The following is a 10,380-nucleotide window of genomic DNA, read 5'->3' as shown; positions in this document are numbered from 1 at the left end:
AAATTTAAAGTCACTTTTGAACGATTAAATTAAATTGAGTTTATGTGATGCCAATTTTCATATAGCAAAGAACCTTTTGAACAATTTATTCAAAAGTTATGTTTGTTTCATGAAAAATAATTTTTATATGAAAAATATTTTTTATCATGAAAATATTTTTTATTATTTTATTATAATATTAAATTAATGATATGTATTTATTATATATATATATATATATATATATATATATATATATATATATATATATATATATATATAAAAGTATGTCTACATTTTAATAAATTTATCAAAATTTAAAAAATAAAAAATAACTTTCTCTCTTTAAAAATAAAAGTCATTTTTTTTAAATATAAATTAATTTTCTCTTTGATTAGAAAAATATTTTCTGTTAATTAATTTTTTTGAGTATTCCAAATACTAAAAATATATAAAAAATATTTTAAAAAAATATTTTCTGTGAAACAAATGGAGCCAAAAATCAATTTTTCATACTTAATAAAATAAATTTTATTATTAAAAATAATAATTTTAACATTAAATAATTTTTATCTATATATTTTTAATTATTTTTATTTTAAAAAATAATATTTTATTATTAAACTTTCAATATAAAATAGCATTTGCTCAAAAATGTTTTTATTATTAATTACAATAAATATTATGTGTGAATTTTATAATGATTAAAAATAAAAATATTTATTATGAATATTGAGGATGAATAAAAATAGCTGTCTAAATAATGAAGAAAATCTCACAAAATTCACCTCTCTTATAGACTGATACTAGTGATGAATATTGAGGAGCTGTTCTTCTAAAAAAAAAAAAAGAAGGTAAAAGACATATATGCGATCATACTAGCGGATAGTTCTCTAAAAAATGATGAGTTATCCATGATGATAAAAAAATAATACTCTATGAAATGAAATTTAAATTTTTTTGATTCTATTTTTTATTGTCAGAGTGAACAGAGAATTGATTTAAAGCAGAAAAAATTATTATCTCTCAAAAAATAATTTATTATAAATTTAAATATATTATGCACTTGATCAAAGAAATTAGTGTGAATTCGACTGCAATTAAGCTTTTTATTTATCAAATTTTAAATAAAAGTGAGTCGAAATATAAAATAATTTTTTTTTATAAATTTTCCTACAAACAAATATTGAAAAAAAAATGTCTCATTAAGCTTAAAATCAATTTTTCATCACATAAGCCCTTATACTTTCCTAATTAAGTCTAACCAAATTTATACTTAATAAAATAATAATTTTTTATTAAAAATAATAATTTTAACATTAAATAATTTTTATCTATATATTTTAAATTTTTTTAATTTAAAAAATAATATTTTATTATTAAAAAAATTATATTTTATTAAATATAAATTTATTCGATCTTATCAAAAATTATAATTACTTATTTAACTCTAAACTTAATTTTTAAAAACATTATTAGCCTTCCTCGTTAATCATTCACTCTCCCTATAAGATGCACAGATACCCAAAGGGCAGAGATCCAAGAACTCATTTCAATCTAAATTCCTGTTGAGTTTTAAGTCTTTTCTTTTTCGCTTTTTGGATTCAATTCTGGTCCAAAAATGCCTCTAGGAACTGTTGAAGTCCTACTTGTTGGTGCTAAGGGTCTTGAAAACACTGATTTTCTCAGTAAGTTCAAATATATCTCGAAAAAATTTTTCGTTGTTTATTTGTTTGTTGATTATAAAATTGAGATGTGGGTTTTCAATAATGAGATCATTATGTCCATAATGAGTGATGTTAATAGATATTCATAAGCCTCTCTCTCTTTTATTTGTTCTACCTTTTTGTGTGTTGTTCTTGATCTGTAATTTTCTTTACATCGACCATTTTCCTTGTAGCTGAATCAATCGCTTTGGCCTACCAGTGGAATGTTGTTTAGGTGTTTTTCCCCCCCTAATAATAATAATTCTGGATTGATTTTTGACGAGGTTAAAATTCTTATGTGAGCAGATGGCGTGGACCCTTATGTCGTCCTCGCTTGCCGTACCCAGGAGCAGAAAAGCAGTGTTGCTTCAGGTATTTATGTCTCTAATCGCTCTGAATTCTTAGCTGCATTTCTAATTTTTACTTATCAGATTAGATTAGAAAAGATCAAGTAATATGTTAATACTTGCTTTGGTGTGGTAAGCACAAGAGATTATTGGCAAAACTATGCCTTCAATATGTATGCAATTGGCCTTGCAGTCAAGTGGAGCGTTTGTACCCAAGATGGAGATCATACCCTTCTCCTTAAAATTTCTGTTGTGCAAAAGAAAAGTTATACAATTTTGTGCAATATTGACAAATATAAAATCCTACAGGGAAAGGGAGTGAACCAGAATGGAATGAGAAATTCTCATTTGAGGTATCAGATGGTGACACAGAACTCACATTGAAAATCATGGACAGTGATGTTGGTGCTGCAGATGATTTTGTTGGAGAAGCAACGTGAGTGCAAGTTCCCCATCTATATGTAACAAATTAGAATCTTCATAAATTCAGTTGAATTTTCTATGCAACACTGAAAATATAAAATATTGATTACAGGTTCTGTGATCCATTCAGCATTCCCCTTGAGCCATTGTTTTGGAAGGAAACCTCCCATCTACGGCGTACAAAGTTGTCAAAGAACAAGAATACAAGGGAGAGATTACAGTGGGCCTCACCTTCACCCCAGAGGTAATTACTGTGTTTCTACCTAAGCATAAGGAAAAGGGAAGAGTGTAGGATTATTGAAGATGATTCAGTTGTCGATTACTTTACTCCAAGTTAGCAAATCATGTTAAGTCACTTCTTCTTAGTTTATGTCTTCGTGGACAAACATTGAATCGATAGATAAATATAGTTTTTCTAGTTTTTCCAGGCCGTAATGATAATAGTGTTGTTTCTTATTCCTCATAATAGTATTGTGAAAACATTGGTTTCCAGGTAGAGATGGACAACGTCAGGTGGATGGATACGATTTTCGGTTATAATGTTAACTAGCATCTTGGTGTGGAAATGGCAAGGACTGCTTTTGGTTTGGAGATGGCAAAGAGACTCTGTTTTTAACGTCGATGTGTTGTGAGAACTTGTTTTGATGTTGCAAATAATACCGATGTGTTTTAAGAACCTTTTGGTGTTGATTGATTTGGATTTGTGTTTGGCATTAATAATAGTAATTGTTTTTTTTTATATGTCTCAACAATTTTAATCAGAAAGTGTTAAAAATTTAAATCATATTTTAATTATAAAAACTCTAAAATAATAAAATAATTTTATTTTTCGTTCCCATGCCATGTTTTCCCTTCAAAATAATATGGTCTACGAAATCGTTTTCAGTGCAAGCCTTGCTGCTGGCTATATTGAACAATATGGAAAACTTAAGCGAGACAAAGGCATAGGAGTCCTCCATTTTCATGAAGACTGTACAAATGTGTGTAAAAATACTAAACAATACAAAACTATATAAACTACAAGACTAATAGATTAAGAAAATTATGGTCAAATGCTTCCTGCAAAATCATGAATCCTCTGTTCATTACACACATGGGGAAAATAAATCGTTTGGATCCTTGATGCTTCACTTTAAGAAAAGCCAAAAAAAAAAAAAAAAAAAAAAAGAACTTCGTTTTCTATTCATTGCCGTGAAAATGGAAGAAAGTACAACATGAACATATTGCATTTGGGAAAACTTTCGCACAGTTGTCGCCCCTACATCTTCTGAACAAACTACCAAAGTTGAAAGACTATTTTACAACGGTTCAAATTATAGTCAATATCATATTACAAAAGCTAAAATACAACCACAAAGGTTATTGTTGAAAAAGGCTGCGTATTATCACAGATAATTATAATACCTAAACTGGTAACAATTACCTTGACTCTAGGAGTTCACCCTCCCACGCAGTCCCTTATTCTCCTTCAAGTGTGGCGGTTGTTGAGAACCAACGCTACTGCAACTTGGTAAGCTCACACTTCCTGACGGCACGAAGGAAGGACTATTCAAGGGTACTTGTGTCTGGGAAGCAAGTTGCTTCTCCGGAGCATCAAAGTGAACTGATATATCAGTTTGAAAAAAGCTGGGTAAGCCAAAATCAGGAAGTGCCAAACTACCATCCTTCAGGGTCTGAGAAGCGTCAACTGGTTGCTGAAAGTAACTTTCCCTCAGGGTTTGAGAAGTGTCAACTTGTTGCTGGAAGTAATCCTCCCTCTGGTTTTGAGATTTTGCAAACATTTTAGCTAGAAAATTTTTATACATACTTAATTTATCATGAATTTAATAAATAATAAATATCATGAGATTTATATAAAAAATAAATAAATTTTATATAATTATATTTCAAATTCATGATTGATTAAATTAAAATAAATTTTCCTCAAAAGTTATTATTATATTTCAATTCTGATAATGACTATACGTGTGTGGGTCTTACAAATAATGACAAACCGTAAAATCTTTTTCTTCAAAAAAAAAAAAGAAAAATATATTTTAAATTTTGTGGCATCCTGATAAAAAAGTCTTAGTTATTTTAATTTTAGAGAAATTTTAATATATTATTATTTTTTTTAAATATATCAATTTTGCTAATTTATTATCATTATAATAATTAATTTATATTTATAAAATGTATTTTAATTTTTATCTTTCTAATTCAAAGAGACTTTAAAAAACAAATTCTCCATGCTTCGTAGCTCAACAGTTTTTCTTGAAATATTCCCCATTAGATTCTCATATTTTATTAAATTTAATTATTTAATCACTACTTTTTTAAAATTGAATTAAAATGTCAATGTATTTTGTAAAATAAAACTCTTTAATTTTTTTTATTATATTTTTAATAAAAAAAATTAATCAATTTATTTTAATCTAAATCATAAAGACAGTTAAAATTAAGTGATTAAATAATATAAATAATTAAAACTATGGAAATTAAACAGTATAAATATATAAGGCTAAATAGATAAAATTATTTTAATTGAATTTTAAAGAAATAACTAAATAATTGATCTTAGCCAATTATAAACCTAATAGTAATTTATTTATTTATTTTATGTCTTCCAACTGTTCCCACTTTCATTTTCTTGCTTTTCCTATCCCTATGTCTTTCTAGACTATTTAGATTTTATCATATCAGTATATAAAAAATTTAAAGTCACTTTTGAACGATTAAATTAAATTGAGTTTATGTGATACCAATTTTCATATAGCAAAGAACCTTTTGAACGATTTATTCAAAAGTTATGTTTGTTTCAAGAAAAATAATTTTTATATGAAAAATATTTTTTATCATGAAAATATTTTTTATTATTTTATTATAATATTAAATTAATGATATATATATTTATTATATATATATATATATATATAAATAAAAGTATGTCTACATTTTAATAAAATTATCAAAATTTAAAAAATAAAAAATAACTTTCTCTTTTTAAAAATAAAAGTCATTTTCTTTAAATATAACTTAATTTTCTCTTTGATTAGAAAAAATATTTTCCGTGAAACAAATGGAGCCAAAAATCAATTTTTCATACTTAATAAAATAAATTTTATTATTAAAAATAATAATTTTAACATTAAATAATTTTTATCTATATATTTTTATTTTTTTTTATTTTCAAAAATAATATTTTATTATTAAACTTTCAATATAAAATAGCATTTGCTTAAAAATGTTTTTATTATTAATTACAATAAATATTATGTGTGAATTTTATCATGATTAAAAATAAAAATATTTATTATATGTATAATGGTTATATTAAAAAATAATAATTTTTTGTGTAATCATGAAAAAATCGTGTAAGTAGTGTATCATTTTGCTTGAATCTTACATTATAAATAATGAAAAAGCAAAAGAAAGAAAGATTATTTTTAAATATAATTAAATAGAGTCTTATGATTTATATTTGGTAAATTAATATTTTGATTAAATTTGTTAATAAAAGTGTATTAGTAATGTCGATAGTCGTGACCCCACATTGCTCGGAGTTATTAAAATTTCCAAAAAAGGATTTGATAATTAAATAAATTCCACAAATTCTTGTAATTATCAACTATCTGAGTGACTTTATTCTACGTATGTATAGATATACTTTTTTTTTTTGTTAAAAATGCTAAAAAAATAAGCCCTTCATTGGAGTACCGCACAAATAAAATCTGTCTAAATAATGAAGAAAAACTCACAAAATTAACCTCTCTTATAGACTGATACTAGTGATGAATATCGAGAAGTTATTCTTCTCAAAAAAAATAGAAGAAGAAAAGACATATATGTGATCATGCTAACGGGTAATTTTCTAAGAAATGATGAGTTATCTATGATGATAAAAAACAGTGCTCTATGAAATGAAATTTAGATTTTTTGATTCTATTTTTTATTGTCAGAGTGAATAGAGAATTGATTTAAAGCAGAAAAAAATTTATCATCTCTTAAAAAATAATTTATTATAAAATTAAATATATTATGCATATGATCTAAGAAATTAATGTAAATTCAACTGTAGTTAAGCTTTTTATTTATCAAATTTTAAATAAAAGTGAGTCAAAATATAAAATAATTTTAAAGTTCTAAAAATAAAAAGTAATTGAATTGCTAATAAACATCTATCGCACTTATTTTGCATTAAAATTTTAAGACTAAAGCTATTTTTTAAGGAAAAAATATTATTTTAAATATTGTTAAAAAAATAATTTTAAAAAATATTTTACTATTTTAGAATTTTAATAATTAAAATTTATTAAATTTATTTTTAAATTAATTTTTAATTAATATTTAAAAAAATACTTTTTAAAACAACAATTTTAATAGTATTGCCAAACAAATCTTTAAACTTTCAATATAAAATAGCATTTACTTAAAATATTTTTATTATTAATTATAATAAATATTATGTGTGAATTTTATCATGATTAAAAATAAAAAATATTTATTATATGTATAATGGTTATATTAAAAAAAAAATAATTTTTTGTGTAATCATGAAAAAATCGTGCAAGGTGGGTATCATTTTCTTCTTGAATCTTCCATTATAAATAGTGAAAAAAGAAAAAAAAAGAAAAATTATTTTTAAATAAAATTAAATAGTCTTATGATTTATATTTGATAAATTAATATTTTGGTTAAATTTGTTAATAAAAGGTGTATTAGTAATCGATAGTCGTGACCTCGCATTGCTCAGGAGTTATTAAAATTCTCAGACAAGGATTTGACTATCAAATAAATTCAACAGCTTCTTGTAATTATCAACTATCTGAGAGACTTTATTTCACGTATGTATAAATATACTTTTCTTTCGTCAAAAATACTGAAAAAATAAGCCCTTCATTGGAGTACTGCACAAAGCGGCAATTTGTCAAAATAATGAAGAAAATCTCACAAAATTCACCTCTCTTATAGACTGATACTAGTGATGAATATTGAGGAGCTATTATTCTAAAAAAAAAATAGAAGAAAAAAGACATATATGTGATCATGCTAGCAGACTTCCTAAGAAATGATGAGTTATCTATGATGATAAAAATCATTGCTCTATGAAATGAAATTTAGATTTTTTAATTTTATTTTTTATTGTCAGAGTGAACAGAGAATTGATTTAAAGCAGAAAAAATTTATCATTTCTCAAAAAATAATTTATTATAAATTTAAATATATTATGCACCTGATCTAAGAAATTAGTGTAAATTCAACTGCAATTAAGCTTTTTATTTATCAAATTTTAAATAAAAGTGTGTCGAAATATAAAATATTTTTAATGTTCTAAAAATAAAAAGTAATTGTATTGCTAATAAATATCTATCGCACTTATTTTGCATTAAAATTTTAAGACTAAAGCTATTTTTTAAGGAAAAAATATTATTTTAAATATTGTTAAAAAAATAATTTTAAAAAATATTTTACTATTTTAGAATTTTAATAATTAAAATTTATTAAATTTATTTTTAAATTAATTTTTAATTAATATTTAAAAAAATACTTTTTAAAACAACAATTTTAATAGTATTGCCAAACAAATCTTTAAACTTTCAATATAAAATAGCATTTACTTAAAATATTTTTATTATTAATTATAATAAATATTATGTGTGAATTTTATCATGATTAAAAATAAAAAATATTTATTATATGTATAATGGTTATATTAAAAAAAAATAATTTTTTGTGTAATCATGAAAAAATCGTGCAAAGTGGGTATCATTTTCTTCTTGAATCTTCCATTATAAATAGTGAAAAAAGAAAAAAAAAGAAAAATTATTTTTAAATAAAATTAAATAGAGTCTTATGATTTATATTTGATAAATTAATATTTTGGTTAAATTTGTTAATAAAATGTGTATTAGTAATCGATAGTCGTGACCTCGCATTGCTCAGGAGTTATTAAAATTCTCAGACAAGGATTTGACTATCAAATAAATTCAACAGCTTCTTGTAATTATCAACTATCTGAGAGACTTTATTTCACGTATGTATAAATATACTTTTCTTTCGTCAAAAATACTGAAAAAATAAGCCCTTCATTGAGTCTTGCACAAGCGCAATTTGTCTAAATAATGAAGAAAATCTCACAAAATTCACCTCTCTTATAGACTGATACTAGTGATGAATATTGAGGAGCTATTATTCTAAAAAAAAAATAGAAGAAAAAAGACATATATGTGATCATGCTAGCAAACTTCCTAAGAAATGATGAGTTATCTATGATGATAAAAATCATTGCTCTATGAAATGAAATTTAGATTTTTTAATTTTATTTTTTATTGTCAGAGTGAACAGAGAATTGATTTAAAGCAGAAAAAATTTATCATTTCTCAAAAAATAATTTATTATAAATTTAAATATATTATGCACCTGATCTAAGAAATTAGTGTAAATTCAACTGCAATTAAGCTTTTTATTTATCAAATTTTAAATAAAAGTGTGTCGAAATATAAAATATTTTTAATGTTCTAAAAATAAAAAGTAATTGTATTGCTAATAAATATCTATCGCACTTATTTTGCATTAAAATTTTAAGACTAAAGCTATTTTTTAAGGAAAAAATATTATTTTAAATATTGTTAAAAAAATAATTTAAAAAAATATTTTACTATTTTAGTATTTTAATAATTAAAATTTATTAAATTTAATTTTAAATTAATTTTTAATTAACATTTTTTAAAAAAATTCTTTTCAAAACAACAATTTTAATAGTATTGCCAAACAAATCTTTAAACTTTCAATATAAAATAGCATTTGTTTAAAAATATTTTTATTATTAATTATAATAAATATTGTGTGTGAATTTTATCATGATTAAAAACAAAAAATATTTATTATATGTATAATGTTTATATTAAAAAAAAATAATTTTTTGTGTAATCATGAAAAAATCGTGCAAGGTGGGTATCATTTTCTGCTTGAATCTTACATTATAATTAGTGAAAAAGCAAAAAAAAAAGAAAGATTATTTTTAAATAGAATTAAATAGAGTAAGATTATTTTTAAATAGAATTAAATAGAGTCTTATGATTTATATTTGATAAATTAATATTTTGGTTAAATTTATTAATAAAATGTGTATTAGTAATCGATAGTTGTGATCCCACATTGCTCAGGAGTTGTTAAAATTTCCAGATAATGATTTTACTATTAAATAAATTCAACAGCTTCTTGTAATTATCAACTATTTGAGAGATTTTATTCCACGTATGTATAAATACACTTTCATTTCGTTAAAAATGCTGAAAAGATAAGCTCTTCATTGGAGTACTGCACAAATAATAGCTGTCTAAATAATGAAGAAAATCTCACAAAATTCACCTCTCTTATAGACTGATACTAGTGATGAATATTGAGGAGTTATTCTTCTAAAAAAAAAATAGAAGGTAAAAGACATATATGCGGTCATGCTAGCGGATAGTTCCCTAAAAAATGATGAGTTATCTATGATGATAAAAAAAAATACTCTATGAAATGAAATTTAGATTTTTTTTATTCTATTTTTTATTGTCAGAGTGAACAGAGAATTGATTTAAAGCAGAAAAAATTATTATCTCTCAAAAAATAATTTATTATAAATTTAAATATATTATGCACTTGATCAAAGAAATTAGTGTGAATTCGACTGCAATTAAGCTTTTTATTTATCAAATTTTAAATAAAAGTGAGTCGAAATATAAAATAATTTTTTTTTATAAATTTTCCTACAAACAAATATTGAAAAAAAAATGTCTCATTAAGCTTAAAATCAATTTTTCATCACATAAGCCCTTATACTTTCCTAATTAAGTCTAACCAAATTTATACTTAATAAAATAATAATTTTTTATTAAAAATAATAATTTTAACATTAAATAATTTTTATCTATATATTTTAAATTTTTTTAATTTAAAAA

At 22.8% G+C, this 10,380-nt stretch overlaps 1 pseudogene; it reads left to right on the top strand.

Moving 5' to 3' along the window:
- Positions 1-1,432: 1,432 nt before the first annotated feature.
- Positions 1,433-3,194, top strand: LOC131176649 (elicitor-responsive protein 3-like; annotated as a pseudogene).
- Positions 3,195-10,380: the final 7,186 nt, after the last annotated feature.

This window comes from Hevea brasiliensis, unplaced genomic scaffold (genome assembly GCF_030052815.1).
Source record: "Hevea brasiliensis isolate MT/VB/25A 57/8 unplaced genomic scaffold, ASM3005281v1 Scaf212, whole genome shotgun sequence".
In the NCBI taxonomy this organism is placed as follows: domain Eukaryota; kingdom Viridiplantae; phylum Streptophyta; class Magnoliopsida; order Malpighiales; family Euphorbiaceae; genus Hevea; species Hevea brasiliensis.
This window is presented reverse-complemented; position numbering and strand designations above follow the sequence as displayed.